This window comes from Charadrius vociferus, unplaced genomic scaffold (assembly GCF_000708025.1).
Source record: "Charadrius vociferus isolate BGI_N301 unplaced genomic scaffold, ASM70802v2 scaffold259, whole genome shotgun sequence".
Lineage (NCBI taxonomy): Eukaryota > Metazoa > Chordata > Aves > Charadriiformes > Charadriidae > Charadrius > Charadrius vociferus.
In genome coordinates this window covers 8,662,778-8,679,375 of record NW_009661368.1, presented here as the reverse complement: position 1 = coordinate 8,679,375, position 16,598 = coordinate 8,662,778, and the positions used below count along the sequence as shown (strand labels likewise).

The 16,598-nt window shown below is 46.0% G+C and overlaps 1 protein-coding gene across 1 annotated transcript in view; it reads left to right on the top strand.

The window, feature by feature from the left end:
- PHACTR3 (phosphatase and actin regulator 3) overlaps positions 1 to 16,598 on the top strand; it is a 52,645-nt gene that overhangs the window by 26,243 nt on the left and 9,804 nt on the right. The window lies entirely within an intron of this gene.

The following is a 16,598-nucleotide window of genomic DNA, read 5'->3' as shown; positions in this document are numbered from 1 at the left end:
TGGTTTTGAAAAGTGTATTTCCCATATTTCGCGCTCCCAGCCAATTTAGTCTACCACTTGTCGCCATGGAAACATGCACGTCTCCTTCCTCCTCCATCCAAAATGGCAGTATTCCATTTTCCCCAGATTTCCCTTTCCCGTAGTGTTTTCTCTTACTAATTCATGCATCCCCAGTGCCCCGGGCTGTGGTGTGCACTTGCAACATCCTACTGTGCATTAGGCAACAGGGCTCCCAACAGGTCCTGTTCCCATTATTATGTGTTTGGAGTGCAGATAATAAGCCCTCAATGGAAATCGGTGAATTGAGAGCTCTTTGTGTCAAGAGGCAGAAAAGACATTTGCAAGTACGATTATTTGCAATAACTGCTTTCTGCCTTACAGCCTCACTTTGTTCTAGAAGCCGTTTATGCTGAAACTGGAGGAGTAAAATAGTTGCTAGACTGAAAAGTGACGCAGGAAAAGCTTGTTTAATTAAATTTGGTATCTGACTGTTTAGAGAGTTAATGTTTGAACTGCCTGGGTGGCTGGTACTTCTCAAGTATGCCTTGGATAACCACAGTTAAAGACACTCCGTTATTACTTAATGTTTCAATGAAAACATGAATTCCCGGAAAAGATTATACTTGTAATTTTCACTTCATGTTCTGTTTCACCACCTTGGATATTTGCATAAGTAGACACGATGCATTAAGCAGCACTTAAAAGACTGTGGAGACAGGAATTCAGATACTGCAACATGGGCATCAAAGGAGTCAGACAGGAAGAATGATTGTTTTGTGGACACAGCGGAACCAAAACTCAAGCACCTAAAATTGATCTTTACCACATTGAAAATCTTGGCATGGGTAAGCGGATCACGCTGGGGCAAGGTTTCTTGGCAACGTGAAGTGAAAAAGGAGGCGTCCTTATAGAGTACTTTACCACATCTGGAAAGCTGTAGTTCTAGTGCTGCCCCGAGGTTCTTGGAAAGGCATTTTTGATTTGACTTGCCCAGAAACTGCAGATGTAGCTAAATGCACATCCAGATTAGACCCTGGTTTGTACCTCAGCCTCATGTAACAGAGCGTGAAGTTCACAGTGCTGCTGGAGACAGAACAATACCAAGCAAACAGCACTTCAGATTTGCAGCCTAAAAGCATAAAGCATGACAGTTCAATGCAGAGCAATCATAAAGGCAAATTTTGCCTATTGATGAAAAAAAAAGCTGTGCCCCCCTTCCCAAGAATGGCATGTCCCATGCCACTTCCTCACAGAAACGTCTTAGTGCAGCTTTGCTCACTGAAAAGGCATTGGGCCTCCAGACCGAGAGATTCGGGGGGGGAAACTGGGTTGAATCTACAGAACTTTGGGGAACGTTTTGTTTGATTTTGACCAAAAAGGGGGGGTAGGTACAAACTATGAGTAGGCCCAACACAGAAATTACATAGATACTGAATGGAGCTCAGTTTAGAGACTAGCCTAAATTCACCTGGAGATGATCAAGGTTTTTTGATGAAGCTCCGACTGTGCTCAAACTCCCACTCGCTGAACTAGAAATCAGGGAACTGCCCTGGTTTCAGAAGGCGGGGAAGACATGACACAGATTTATTCCAGAGACAGAAAGGCAGGGGCAGGCACAAAGAAAAGATCAGCTGTCACCACTAATTAGGTGTGTACAATTTAATGCATTTCATTCTTATTTGGCAGGAATCATCCAGGTAACCTTGTCACTGATGCTAAAAATAACCCCAGTGAGCGCAGCGTGGGCGTCTGTGAAAGCCTCAGCTCCTCGCATGAGACGGGAGCTATATATAGAGCTGCAATTTAATTCTGTGGGCGTGTGTGTAAGCCGAGGGAGTCTCCCGTTCTCCTTGCTCTGCACTAGGCAGCAGGACGAGATGCTGGCAGTGGGACCGGCTGGGGGGTTGCTGTTGGAGATTTGCATGTGGCTGCAGTATTTTATTAACAGCTTGCACAGTGCCTGAATGGTCTTTAAACCTGGTGCTGTGTGAGGATTTGGGATTTTCTTTCACGTTTTCTCCCTTTTCTATTATGGGCTCAGCTTTTCAGGATACAGAAAAGAAAAATATTGTGGGGGGTGAGGGGGAAGGATTGGAAAAATGGGGGAGGTGTAAGTGATAGCAGAGATTTTTTGGAGCTGCTTCCAGGATTTAGATGTAAGGGTCCCATAGGCATTAATATTCCCCATGCCCTTCCTTGGAGGTTTAGTGTCTGCTGCCAGAGATACTCTGAGACAGTCTTCAAGGATAACAATCAGGAGGAAAGGGAGAAAGCTCAAGTTTTGTTAACGTCTCCAAGCAATGAGTCAGTTTAGCCTTCTTTTACAGGGCTTTTCAGGTCCAAGGGAACTGCGATGCAGCTCAGATACGTGTATTAGAAGAGGTTCATGTACATCTGTACATGCCGTATCTTGACTACCCTGTCCCTTTCTCTTACCGACTGAAGAGCTCTTGGGAAAGGTAGCATTTGTTCCCTTTCATGTATTACACTTGCAAAAACAGAATCAGCTTCACTAATGTGAATCCCTGGTCAGCAAGTAAGAAACCTAACCACCATGAGTGTGTGATCATAACGGGCCCTCTGGACAGAAGCTCTTTAACCAGAGGTGCTTGCTTGCTTCAGTAATGAGCACAGTGCATGCACAATTAATTATGGAGCACCCTATCAGCTCTGGGCAAGAACGGTGATCTGCAGCTGAACCAGAAAGAGCAATTTGCTGTCTCAGACAGCCCACAGCATGTTTGGCAAGCATTTTTGAGCACACTAATTCATTTATAAAGGTCTGCAACAGAAAGGACTTAGTCCTGTGTGTTAGTTTTTGATTTGAACAACATGCACACCACTCAAAGCTGCTGTCAGTGCAGGTTTATATCGCTAAGGATTCAGTATTCACCTCCTGTTGAAAAAGTTGGGTATTTAGTTTGTGGTAACACGGGAAAGTGTCATTGCAGAGGGCAGTTACTTCTGCCTGGGGACAAGAAATACTTTCACATGTCTGGGGCACAGCTGCCGAGACATCGTCTTCTGGGAAGACACTAACTCCTTGCACTGCTCTGTTCTACTTCCCTGGCTCCAGTGCCGGGAATTCATAATCAAACATGTTTTCCATGGCACAGAGAGGCAAGGGCAGCAGGTCAGTGCACAGCGGGGAAGGGAAGAGCAGAGCAGGAGGTGTAAACACAAGAGAGGAATATCCAGGGCCTTTTCTGGGACACAGAGTCAACTCCTCGAATAGGTCTTCTAGCGTAAGTGGTATATGTGAAACCAGAAATAAAAAGAACAGGGTTCAGAAAGCTGTAATGTATCACAAGGGAGCATAATTATGTAAATAAACTTGCAGGAAAACTGCTAAAGCAAGTGTAATTAAGTAAGGAAAACATTTTAGGGAAGAAAATAATGCACTTTTGCCCTGCCAAAATGCCTAGAAATAGCAGCATCTGTTCAGGCTCAGATCCTCTCTTAGAAAATAGGCATCTACACATCTGAGCCCTCGCCCTGCGAAGTGACAAGCAGTCATAAAACAAAACGGAAATCTGCAGAAAGCCAATAATGCTCTGTAATGCTTCACCTTACACTGGATTATGATTCAGGTCCTTAAGTTAGTTTGGATCTGCAGCACAAGTAATTACAGAGAGACATTTCTTTAATTGAATTTACACAGCTTAATCGATAGGGACCAAAGTAAGCTGCTCTGGTTGTCACAGCCATTTGTGCTGTTTTATGACAAAAACCTGACCAGCACAAGGTGCTGTAGCAGTTGTGAGCTACTGATAACCCCAGGGTTGAGCAGGGATTCAGGCATTCATTGCAGCAGCCCTCACCGTTTGTGGGTACGGTCGCTGTGTTGTAGAGATTACTTAGGATTAGGTTTTTTGTTTTAAACCTGTTCATGAAATTCAGGAAAAATGTTTTATGCACTTAGTGCCAAGCACTTACTTAATGGTAGTTGAAACAGAAGCAAGATGGGATGGACAGTGTGTATCTGAAAGACTTTGAACTGGTATAAGCAGAATCTCAGCCAGAAGGGAGTTTGGCTGCATGTTTTCCAGTTTTAATGTACTCAATTTCAGACTTGCCGCTTGGAAGCATATGAGAACAAAAGAGGGAGAAGGGAGGAGTAATTTTGGGTTTGTGTTGGTTCTCCCACCCTGCTCCCCCTTTTAAGCCTAGACAACTTTATATAGAGGCTGGATATAAATGAGTTTCACCATAACTGCTGCTGTGAATTGCCTGCAGAGTACCAAAGGGGGATAGAATTCACTTCCACAGAATTTGTAGTGTGGCTTTTAGATTGGGGAAGGGAAGAGACAAAGCTTTCTCACTGTACGGTGTCACATTTGCACACACCATACCTGGAGGGCATATGGCTAGTACCACAGCAGTACGTTATCACTGATTTATGGCCCTCTGTTGTCAGATGAGTCATCTGCACCTTTGCGTGAAGAACTCGAGCATGTTTTTGGACTCTCTTCCAAGAACTGGCTCACCACATGTGATCCAAGGAAACTGCAATTAATACAGTGCCGTTTCTGGCCCTCCAAATACTGTTAGAGTTACTACAGTTTCCTTCTCCTGCGGCTCTGAGCACAACTTCTGTAGCCTGGTTCATTCAAGATCTTAATTCCTCCCAGGAATCCGAGCCTTGGGGTTGCTGCTTTCACATAGAAAAACTGGGTCAGTCTAGCACAGTTTCCACCTTTCTGAAGTAACCTTAGACAAAGCGAGGGGGGTGAAAAATGATGGAAATAAATATTTAGAAAACAGGGAGGGGGGGAAGGAGAGAAAACAGGTCAGAATAGAAGGTCATTGTTTCTAATCAAACACTGCTTAATAAATATTGTACAGTCATATCAATTATTAAAATGTAGTTCTAGCTAAATCTTTGTTATTCCATTGCCTGTGCCCACCTGGCAAGCTGCAGCTGTATCATCGGGTCTTGTGGGGCTCTTCCTGTTTATTTGTGTAGCTTGGGTGCTACTGGGGCCAAACGGAGCATGCAAGTTTCCTTCAATATTTGTTTTTCAGGATAATCAACTCATCCAAGTGGCCAGCACACTTCCTTGGCCACTCCAGACTCTGGAGAGACTTTTTTTTTCCCTGGAAAGCACTCTCATTTTTTATCTTTTTCTTTAGCTGTTGCATGTAACACACCAAAAGACAAAACAGGACTCCCAGATATATCAATCCATGGTCAAGGATTAATCCAGTGAAATGAAAAGGAAACAGACAACACCTTTGGAGGTTGAGCACCGCCTTCTGTTGGAAGTCCACTTACGCAGAGGACTGTTATCAAGGCAACTAGGAAACACCCCTGCTTGAAGAAACAGCACGTTGGGAAAATCTGAGCCTTAAATCGCCTTAGAAACAGGTTGCTTCTACCCAGTTAGTCCCGTGTTGTACAAAGATGTGACAGTTGGGGTTTTTCTTTCTTAAAACTATACAAAATACTACTTGGCCAAGAGACAAAAAACAGAACCAAAACATGAGTGCCTCACTGTTGAAAAAAAGCCCTCAAAATCGAGGCTACATGGCTCACAGATGAACAGCCATTGTCATTTGCTTGAGATGATCATATTCATTAAGCAAATTAAATTCTGACTGAATTAATACTTCATTAGTTTTTCAGAAATCACGTTAAAAAAAAAAAAGCCAGGATCTCACAACAGTCTCTCCAGATAGCAGCTGGTCTGTTGCAAAGAGATTGGGCTAATTTGAGGGCGTCTGCAAAAGCCATATTCTGCCCAGGCTACACTGCGGCCGTGTTATTATAATTGTCAGAGGGAGCGGCTACACTGCTTCCAAATACCACCCAACAGGGGAGAAATCCTCCTTCTCAAGAAAAGGTTAAACAAACCAGTACTAATGTGGTCAGGAAAGTTATATTTATAGACATCATGCAATTAAGTTTAAAAAAATATTTTTGCAGCCTGTTTACAACATGAAGGAAAAGCTAAGGGAGAGGGATAGGGGTGTGGCAGTGCCAAGCGGAGGTCCACCCGGATGATGGGAGCAGGAAGCTGAGGGTCAGCGAGGGCTTTCTAGTGGCCCAGCGCTCAGACGCAGCATTACCTGTGACTTGCTGTGCATCAGCTGCAATGAAAAAACACATGCTGCCAAAGCCTGAAACCCAGCGCACGACGGAGGTCATCTGCGGACAGACAAGACCTTTTCTAGCTTTGATGAAGCCACTGCCACCCTACATTGCCCTGCTTAGCTCCCCCCATCCCAGCAGCCAGACAGCAGATAGCAACTCTAAGGAGAGACAGAGGTGGTAAAATCGAATCCTTTCCCAAGAACAGGGAGACTTCACAAAGGTTTTCTGTCACAGCCTTGCACTTTGACAGTAACAGTGTATGTTGTACCACAACAACTCATAGCAGTAATGTCAAAACTAAATGCTTAGGTCAGTAGGAAATGTTACCTAATTGATTTTTTACATTTTATTCAATTGAGGATCCATGATTTCAAAAGCACAGAATTTTCTGTCCTGACGGAAATTTGCCGGCAACCTCTATTTGGATTTACACCACCATAACTGAACACAGGGTCCTAAATGGAACTAAGGAGGGTCCCAAAAAGCTTTGGGGAAGAGCATGCGGAATACGAGGATGCCATTTTTAAATTCAAATCCTGTCTGCATTTTCCTGTAAGTTAGCCTGTCTGTAGCGCTCAGTGTCACGCTTTGTGGCATCAAGTGACAAGTCATACTCCTCACACAGCCCAATTTAAAACCAAAGAAAAACAGAATCACTAAAATACTACTTGTAGTGGGAAGTGAATAAATCCCTGGAGGGTCTGCAGGTCTGGTTTTCCAGACAAGACACTTTGCCACATTCTCCTATTCTGCACAGTAGGGATAACCATACAGACTGGCTTTGCAGAGCACCATGAGATCTGCTGGTGAAATAACTACAAAATAGATGATTATTCCTGTCATCGTGACCAGGGGACTCACACTCCTACAGAGTACTTGGGCCACATCTTTGAGTTCTCAACAGAATTTCTCACTTCACTCTTTGCATTGAAAATCAACAGATAATCTCAAGAGAAATTTTGAAAAAAGCAAAAGATTAAAATGCAATAAATGGTGATGCAGTAAAGAAGCAAGATTCAGAGCATGCTGTGGGCAAAGGCTGTGTGGCCCTGGCCAGCTGTGGCTAATGACAGCACGAGGGCAAGCTGCTGGTCTAGCTCTGTACTGAAAAATGCTGGGCTAACAGTAGCGTGTACAAGGGAAACAGAAAATAGTACAACAGATGGTGATATGCTGTCTGAAGGCAGGGATATCCCCTCCTTTTGGAGATGCTGTGTGGGTGAGTGACAAGCGAGAACTAGAAAGTACTCGCGTTGCCAGGGAGAGTGTTCCCAGAGAGATCCCTGCAATGGGGCAGCGCGTGTGCAGTCACACATACGGTCCCAGCAGGGACTGTCCATCCCAGAAGCATTTGCAACTTTAGGGATCACTATCATTTAGTTTTCTTTAGGGATTACACAAAGCCAAGAGAGCGCTGCATTTTCCTTGATTTACTTCAGTGATTAAGAAAGCCATCCCTCGGTGTAAAGCCTGAGGGTACAAGCGGTTTGGGAAGTGCAGTGCGTGCCCGCTCCTGTCAGGGCTTGGAGCTGCCGGGTCAGTGGGCTCACACAGCTCCATACCACCAGCTCCGGGGTAGACCCTTGCTGTTGCTTTATGCAACACCTTGCAATGGCAAATATGCCTGCAGATGTTTATTTGTCACTTCACAGACTTTGCAGATTGCCAAAGCGTCCTTTATATACAAATACAGGTTACAGGGAATAGAGAAGTATGTGTTCCAGAGCTCACGTTGCACGGGGAGATTCTCAGCAGCTTGTATCCGTGGCAAGAATGGCCATTCTCAAATCATTTTGCATTAAATGAGGGGGGGGAGGAGAATTTACGTGTAGTCAGCAGAGGCAGGCTGACAGGCTATGCATACCAGTATTTCTTTGTCTGCTCTCTGCAAATCCAGCTGTGATTTCTTCCAGTGACCCAAATCCCACAGTTGTACAGTGCAGTGACATCTGTTGACAGGGGAAACTGTTTATAGGTTAAGTGCACAGTTTTGCAGGATCTTAACATTAGCTGTGCAACAGGGAGCATCCCAGCTGAATTCAGGACATTCTGGGGCACTTCCATCCATGTACAGTATCTCTGTTTGATAGACTCTGAAATGTAACTAGCGCTACAGTCCAAACTGACGTCTTTCTGTCCTCCTGTCTCTGTTCCCTCTGACTGTGGTGGCTGAAATTGCGTTCCTGGCTGCCCAGGAAGGGGAGTCATGAGCCTACAGACACTTCATTTCTTCCAGGTCTCAAGGGTGGCTGGCGACCCAGCCTCAGTCTCTCTGGAGGAGATCGAGCACAAGCATTGTATTAGGCATCATTTAGACAGTGAAGTTAAAACTTAACTTTTTTTTTTTTCTTTTTGTACATATCATTACCCAGCAAGCATCCAGGAGCGTGCAACTCTTTCACTAGGAGTATTGGAAAGTCTCAGTATAGGGGCAGTCCCCACCACTGAGCTAAGATTTGATTATCCGAGGGCTGGAGCACCTCTCCTATGAGGAGAGGCCGAGAGAGTTGGGGCTGTTCAGCCTGGAGAAGAGAAGTCTCCAGGGAGACTGGCGGCCTTCCAGTCCCTAAAGGGGCTCCAGGAGAGCTGGGGAGGGACTTTTTAATGGGGCATGTAGGGATAGGACGAAGGGGAATGGCTTTAAACTGGAAGAGGGCAGGTCTAGATTAAACATTAGGAAGAAGTTTTTCATTTTGAGGGTTGTAAGGCACTGGCACAGGTTACCCAGAGAGGTTGCTGAGGCCCCATCCCTGGAGGTGTTCAAGGCCAGGCTGGAGGTGGCCGTGGGCAACCTGGGCTGGTGGGAGGTGTCCCTGCCCAGGGCAGGGGGTGGAACTCAATGATCTTCAAGGTCCCTTCCAACCTAAACCATTCTATGACGATTCTATGAAGATTTGCCTCTGGTGTAGTGATTGACTTGTAGACTCGCTACTGTTGCTCAAGCACTCCTTATCAGAGCTGATTTTTAGTATCACTTCAGCAGTGGCAGATGTCTTTGTTTAAAATAATATAATGGTAATACATACATAATGGGATAGAACTAAACCCCTGGGATTTATATGATTCCTTTTGTTTGCTTGTCCTGGAGCATCAAACCCACGATGTTCTCAATTTGCCCAAATCTGAGCTACATACCACTTTTTTTGTGGTGTGGTTTGGTTTTGTTTTTTTTTTTTTTTTTTTCCTATGGGAACACGGGGGGGGAAGAGAGAGAAAAAATCTATTGCTTTGCAATGAAACTTTATTCACCATTTTCAGTGACCTGCACAGTGTGACCCAGATCATAACCAGCACCTGCTTTAGTTGGAAGTCCCTTCAACATATATTTTAATACATAGCCTTGAGCCCTCATCAGCCTTCAGCAGAGGAGTTGCACTGGGAGACTGCACCACTTGCACTGTTATTTGAAGAGCATGTTCTTTCAGCAGTTTTTCTTGCTGAGCTATTTTTAGCTTGAATGTACTCCCCGAACCAGTTCTTTGCCCAGCTGCAAGGCGAAGCAGAAGCAAGAGCAAGCAGTAGTGCTGCTCACGCTGACATTGCCACCAAAAGAAACACTCATCAAACTGCAGACTTACAGCATGTCTTTGGCTGAAAAATCAGTTGTACTTTTGTCACACTAATGACTAAATATTGTAATTCTGTTACAAACAGGACAGATCCACTATCAAGCAGCTCTGTTAAACCACAGAGTGAGGGAGCAGATGGAAGGGTGAGGAGAAAGCTCTTGTTCTGAAATAAGCAGCTATTACATTTACACCCTAATGTAGGCGCATTACTTCTTGTACATTAACGAATAACTCAACTGAAAATAAAACCCTTTATGTTATCTCAGTCCTAGAATGTGCCACAACATCATCCAAGAGTCCTTAACTACATGTTGAGAGAGGTATGAAAGCAAAAGCCTCCTGAAGGCGATGGAAGGATGCTCAGCATCTTCCCTGAGCTTTGCTGCAGGCCTTTGAACCGAGACACAGGCTCTGCTTTCCAGCTGTGCCTGGCCTTTCTTCCTCACACACAGAGAAGACTCAGAAACCAAAGGTCAAATGCAGCAGGGCTTTCGCAGGTGGTGAAAACAGTGATTACCGTAAAGCCTTCTCCATCTGAATCCCCTCACATAATTAGATACTGGCTCTGTTGGTGTATTTCAGCCCACACAGTGCTTATCGCTAAGTGACACTCTGCAACAGCAAACCTGTAACAAGGATGTAGGTCGTTCAGGGACAGTGGGTTATGATACAAGGGTCACGCTGGGCAAGTATGTAGTTTTTATTCCAACTGAAATCTGAACTCATTGTACTGCTTATATCACAGAAATTATAATGATGGACAACTGTAATGGCCTGGGAGATGAATGACAACATAATTAACTGCACTTTTGCTGATTCGCAGCCTTGAAAATCCAGACAGAACTGAAGGCCAAACAAGTGAATAAGATACGTAATTAAGGCAACATAGATGGCCTCTGCATTTATCCAGTATGTTCTACTGGACACCCAAAGGCAGTTTTCTTATTTGGATGCAAGAAATAGTTTATGAAGGAACATAGACACAAATACCGGGCAATTTTAATGTTGTAAATTTTTTGCATGCAACTCGCAGGATCTACCGTACCAACTCACCCTTTTCATACTGCTCTTTAGCCTCCTACTATCAGAGAATGGCAGCAACTACTCTTACCCTGTTATGGGAAATGCTGGCACGTCACTCAGCTACCACTTTTTACATGCTCCAGAATTACCTTGGGGTGAAACCAAGATTGTGTCTCAGTGTCTGCCTTCTAATTTTGTACAGACTGTAAAAGGCAAGTCCCTCCTACCAAGGATTTACTACTACCCATAATTGTACATTGCAAGCAGTACCTCACTGCCACAGTGCAGTGCGTGGGTGACTCAAAGCCCTGGCACACATCCTCTTCACAGCTACTTATAGGAAGGATGAAAATAAACTTCTTGTCGAATTGAACATGATGTTCTGGTAATAGAGATGCCAATTTCAGAGGCAGAGCCTTTGCCTCCCGATGGGCAGCAGACACAAACTGCTTTATGAGGAGCAAGCACAGGGCACTCCTCTTTCTCCTCCCTTTGCTTGGACTGGAGCTCTCCTGTGAAAGGGATCCTCCCCGCCATCCCCCTTCCCAACTCTATCTGCAAAACTACCTGTCACAAGAGACAATCAAAGCAATTGCTGCTGGCTGCAGCTCACTTACTGACGCTGGATTGATTGCTCACTTGTCAGTCCAGAGTCCACAGGCACATGCACGTGTCCCCTTCTACCCAACCTACCCCTCCCTTTGCAGAAGATTATTAGAATCACATGGATCTAACTAAGAGCAGAAACAGGATTCCAAAGTACGTCTTTTAGCTTCAGCTACAAATCCAAAAGACATCCAGTTTTATGACGATCAGACATACAGATACTGTGCGACAGACTCTATGCAAAAATATATTTGGGAAGCAAAGGAACACGTTTTGGGGACAGGTAAGAAACCCCACGAACCAAGAACATGAGCTTTTTTGCACTAGATTCTGCTGAACGCTTGCCAGGGTCTGCCAGGCAGGTGAGACTGCAGACTAGTAGGAGGAGCTAGAAAGGCAGGACCGTCTGAGGTGTGGGAAGTCAGCATAGCCCCATATGCTTACAGGTGGGCTGTACCTGTTCCAAAATTGTCTCTCACCAGCTATTCTGTGCCCACACCTGCAGGCCCACAGCTTGCTGTGGCTTGGCTGAGATGCAATTCCCGCAATGGACAAAGCAGACACTGCTAAGGTTAACCACGAGGACAGAGAACTTGGCAGCATCTCCTGCTTGTAGGACATATTGATGCATTGTCCACCTGATAGCAGACCCTGGGGGTCCTAGTGACACGCAAATCCTCAGACTGCTGAGGATTCAGAGTCACCTGTAACAGTCCAATACCATCAACCTTGGCGTAATGCTGGTCCCAAGACATCAATTCCCTTGAATGTGAAAGAGACAATCTGACTGCGTGAAGTAAATATTGATCTATTGATCAGTAGTCACAGGCACATGTGAGGGTCGTTGGGCTCATGAACATGTGATCTTGCTCCAGAGGGGATGAGCAATTAGTGGTTTTCCCCTTGAAGCCGACTCTAGCATCTGCACTTGTGCACGTGTCAAACACGTTAGTTAGCAGGACCTCAAACCGGACTCTTGTGGCGACGGGCTGCAGCCCACTCCACCAGACCAGCCCAGAGAGACTTCCCCACCCACGGGGCTGGTAGGGGCAGTACTCCTTATCTCGCTGGGCAGCCTGTTTTGCTACAATTAGACACCGCACATGTACGTCCAGGGAAACAGCCATCTCGGACCCAGCATGGAGCGCTCATGAACATCACAGGATTCCCATGTGCACATTGCATGCAGAAAACAAATACCTTGAGGCCACGTGCAGACTCTCAGCACCCGTGGCACTCTGAGACCAAGAGTGCACGTGGCTGTACCTGCAGGGTGTTCTCGGCCCCCCCTCAACCCGGGGGCTGAGCTAACCTGATCCTCTCACCTAGGAATAACACTGCAGAAGACACAGGACCAGGCAAAGAATTTGGCTTTTGAGAGATGGCAATATATAAATTTATCCAGTTATCTTTGTAAGCCCAAATTACTGGAGAAAACATTCTAAAGGTAACCTGAAAATACCCCCCGGACACTCCCCAAACTTCAAACAGCTGAAGAACACCTGGTGCTTGAAGGTTTACGCTTGCTTTGCACAGAACACTAACACAAAAATTTTGCTATTTTTTCAAACTTAAGAAATAGCTGTACATGTAGTGTTGTGTGTCCCCCTGTCCTATCCCATCCCTGCCCCTGCCTGTGCCGTGTGGGTCGGTCCCCCCACCCCACCCCCCGCTTATGGTGACTGCTTTGACATTATGAGACAATATTCAGATTTTGGTCTCTACCCAAACTTGGAGTATCACTGACACATGTATAGTAAACTCTGTCTGAACTGTTTCCAAACATAATTTACAGGGAAGTGACATACTAGTGGCTCCAGTTCTGCTCGGTTTCCCCGAGGCAGCTGCAGTCACCTCGACTGAGGCGCTGTGGGTTCGGCTCCACTTGCTTCTGCTCTTGGCATTCTTTAGTTTAAGCTAATGGGGAAGCAAATTCCTGGAGTGGATACTCTTAACATGAGACCATGGCAATATCAGTGGCAGTCCATGCATTTACACGATGGGGGATCTGGGCAGAGTTGGAACTTACCTGCAAGTTATTTGAGAGTTTTCAAGAAAGTTTCAAGACCCTTCTAAGAATGGGCGGCCCTGCAGAGGTGCTCAGAGGGAGCACTCCTGCCTCAGCAGGCAGTGCAGAAATACACAAACCTAGATTTTAATATTGCCCAAGAACACAACAGCATTAAATGGATGCTTTTCCCAAAAGCAAGAAATAGCTATCTCAATTTAAATCAGCTGAAAAGAAACCTTACTGCGGCACAATGGAAGCGGTGCACTGCATTAGTGCTCCCAGTGGGCCGCACAGTCACCTCACTGAGGGGAGTCCCATGTGGGGCTGTGAGTCCCCAGATGAACAAACAACAGAAACAAAAAGCACAGAACTCACGTGTCCACGTCCACATTGCAGCAGTGCTGGAGTCTCGTGTCCACCTCAGACCTTCAAATGGCTCCTACAGCCGCAGCCCCAGAGCAGTGTGGCTCCCCGGAGGGCGCAGGCCGGCCCCGGTGTGGAGCCCTGCGGCCGCCCACACTCAGGTGCAGGGACCTTGCTGAACTAGCAGGAAACGAGCCAGGACTCTGCTTCAGAATGGCCTGTGGCTCTATAATGCAAAATCCGCTCGGTGCAAAGCTTGGAGAGATCATCCACAGTCCACTGAGGGTTCAGTTTTTAGCCTTCACGGCAGGCGCCTGCTTCATCCTCCAGGATCACACACCGGCTGCCCTGCTGCAGTGCAGTCTGCTCACAATCGTTATTCAGCTGGAGTTTGCGTCCTTTAAACAGGAGGTTTGAGCATCCCCTCTCTAGAGCCTCAGTCCCTCAGCACCCACTTCCTGGCCTGCACTCCCCGGCAGCACTGTGTGGAGAGGCGGCCGCCATTTCCCCAGGCCCCGTCTCCCTGAGGCACTGCCTCTCCACAGGGCCAGACGGCTCCGGCTGAGGGAACACACCGAGCTCGACGCACTGGGGATGTTTTCTGGTCCAGTCAGTGGCAAGATTTCATGTTTTAACAGCTTCAGAGAAAAATATGAAATAAATGTCTGAGGTAGAGCACTTGTTGCTCAGGAGAGCACGTGGAGCCCTACGGTGCCCAGGGAACAGCTCACCCAAGCAGAGGCACAAGCTCATCTGAAACGGGTTCTTACTTAAAAGCTGCCTTCAGGAGGAACATGCATTTTTGACAGAGGTAACCTGCAGCTTCCCCTGCACCACACTGAGCCCCTGCCCTGGCGGGAGCCCTCAAAGATGTGTTTGTCCTTATCTCACCCTGAGCCCAGCTGTGGGCGGGTTTTGAGGGAAGTCATCAAGGGGGACTGCTCATCCCCTTCTGGGGAAACAACGTGCAGCTGGGGCCACTGAGGCCCCGGCGGGGATGAAGCACCCTCCTCCCTCCTCCCAAAGCGGCTGAGCGGCTTGGGCAGGACGGGCTCTGCTCCCACAGTAAATACCCACAGCAGCAACTAGTTTCTTACTATGGCAGATGACATGCTCTGCCTGCAGGCATGCTCCTCTCCAGACGCAGGAAAGGCCTTTTGTGTCCCGGTTCGCTCGGGCAGCTCAGCGCTCACCACTGCTTCCCCTCGTTACCATCGGCATCTGGAGTCCTTCACCTTCACCAACTCGCCCCGCTTCCCCCTCGCCTGGACCCCAGCCACCACACCGCGCAGATCTCGCAGCGAGGAAAGCAAACTGTTAGAATTTTATTCTGAAGAAAAGCCCACTTCTAGTTTCATGGCTATATGACAAAATGCTTGGAAGTGTGACCCGCATCTCTGAAAAACTCAGGGGAAGAAAAAAATGCAATGCCCTCTCGTGTGTATATGTGCCTGTGTATGGCTGCGCCTCTTCCTGCTGTTGTGGGTAAAGCTGAGGGTGTGCACAGAAACATGATGTTGTCTCCCAGCACCTACAATGTATTTATCAAAGCCAAAAGGGAAACAGGATTTTGAACAATTAACCATCGTAGATATTGTAGCTATACATATATATAAACATACAGAACATTCATACACATATGCATTCTCAAACTGCTTTAATCATTTCTGTCAGGCTTTTAATCCCCCAGTTTAAAAGGGGCCTCTGAAATCTAATGTACGGATTCTGCGAGAATCTATAAATCTCACATTGGAGGGGCTGTAATTAAGAATGGCTCGAGAGAGGCATGTGAGCAGCAGATCGGGTGGACCTTGCATTGGCAGATAAGCTCTCTAAGTCATTCTTCCCTGGTTTATATTATAAAATGCACATTAATCTCCTTCAAACAAAACCTAGCCAAGTTGTATAATTTCTGAGACATACAGGGAAATGAGTGAGGATGGAGGAGCCCAGGGGTAATAGGAATTCAAAATAAATGTTCGAAGCCTTTAGTAGGCCATTTCAGCATCATTCCTGTTTCAGTATCCGACTTACAACTCCAAAGAGAAATCCAGAGACTGGGAGAAAAACTTTAGGTGACATGAAACATTGGTAGGAAGAACAAGAGTTAGGCTACAGGTGTTTCTAAGCACAAGAGCTCATCATCTAATTTTTCTGTTGGTGTGAGTCTGGTATGGTAATTGTGATGCCTTCCTGTTGCCAAAGATGAGAGCATTCCCAGTGATCACAGGGAAATTAATTAAAAAAGGATAAGGACTTGCATCCGCATTTTGTGCTGTTGGTGTCATAACATATGAATACAGAGCTGATTTTGAAGGTATATTTGGTAAGGCTTAAACAACAGGAGAAATTAGAATTGGGTACTTTTACCGGTTCTTTTACAGTCTGTTAAAGGTTACTTCATTTTTTCATCTCTTGTGTATTTGATAACATGTAGATCTTGTAATAGCATCATTTTATAATCATTCCTTTATTTCCTATACACAGTAGAGCGATAACTACTGCAGCAGTGGTTTGCAGTGTGGTCCCTGCTCTGAGTATTTCTTTGTGTCTGTAACTTTATCTCTGGCTTGGCAACATCTGCTGGAGAGGAGACGACGAGAATCCTTTACGTTGCCAGAACACAGGCCAGAAAGCATCATAAACTCTTTCCGATCTGCTTGCTGGATTATTACTTGAAAGCTAGCAAATTCCGTGTGTGTGTGTGTCTGCCTAGGGGAGGGGTTCAATTACCTGAGATTCTCTGCAGATATTAGCAGTGTCTCGTGGGGAAGCCTCATTTAGTATGCAGAATAAAATCGCTATGGCACTGATCATATGATTTGAAGACTCAATCCTGAAGCAGCACTACTGAAAAGGGGAGGTGAAACTGCATGAGACACTCCGTTCAGACAGCGCGAGGCTGTGAGCAGCACACGAATGCTGTTCAGCA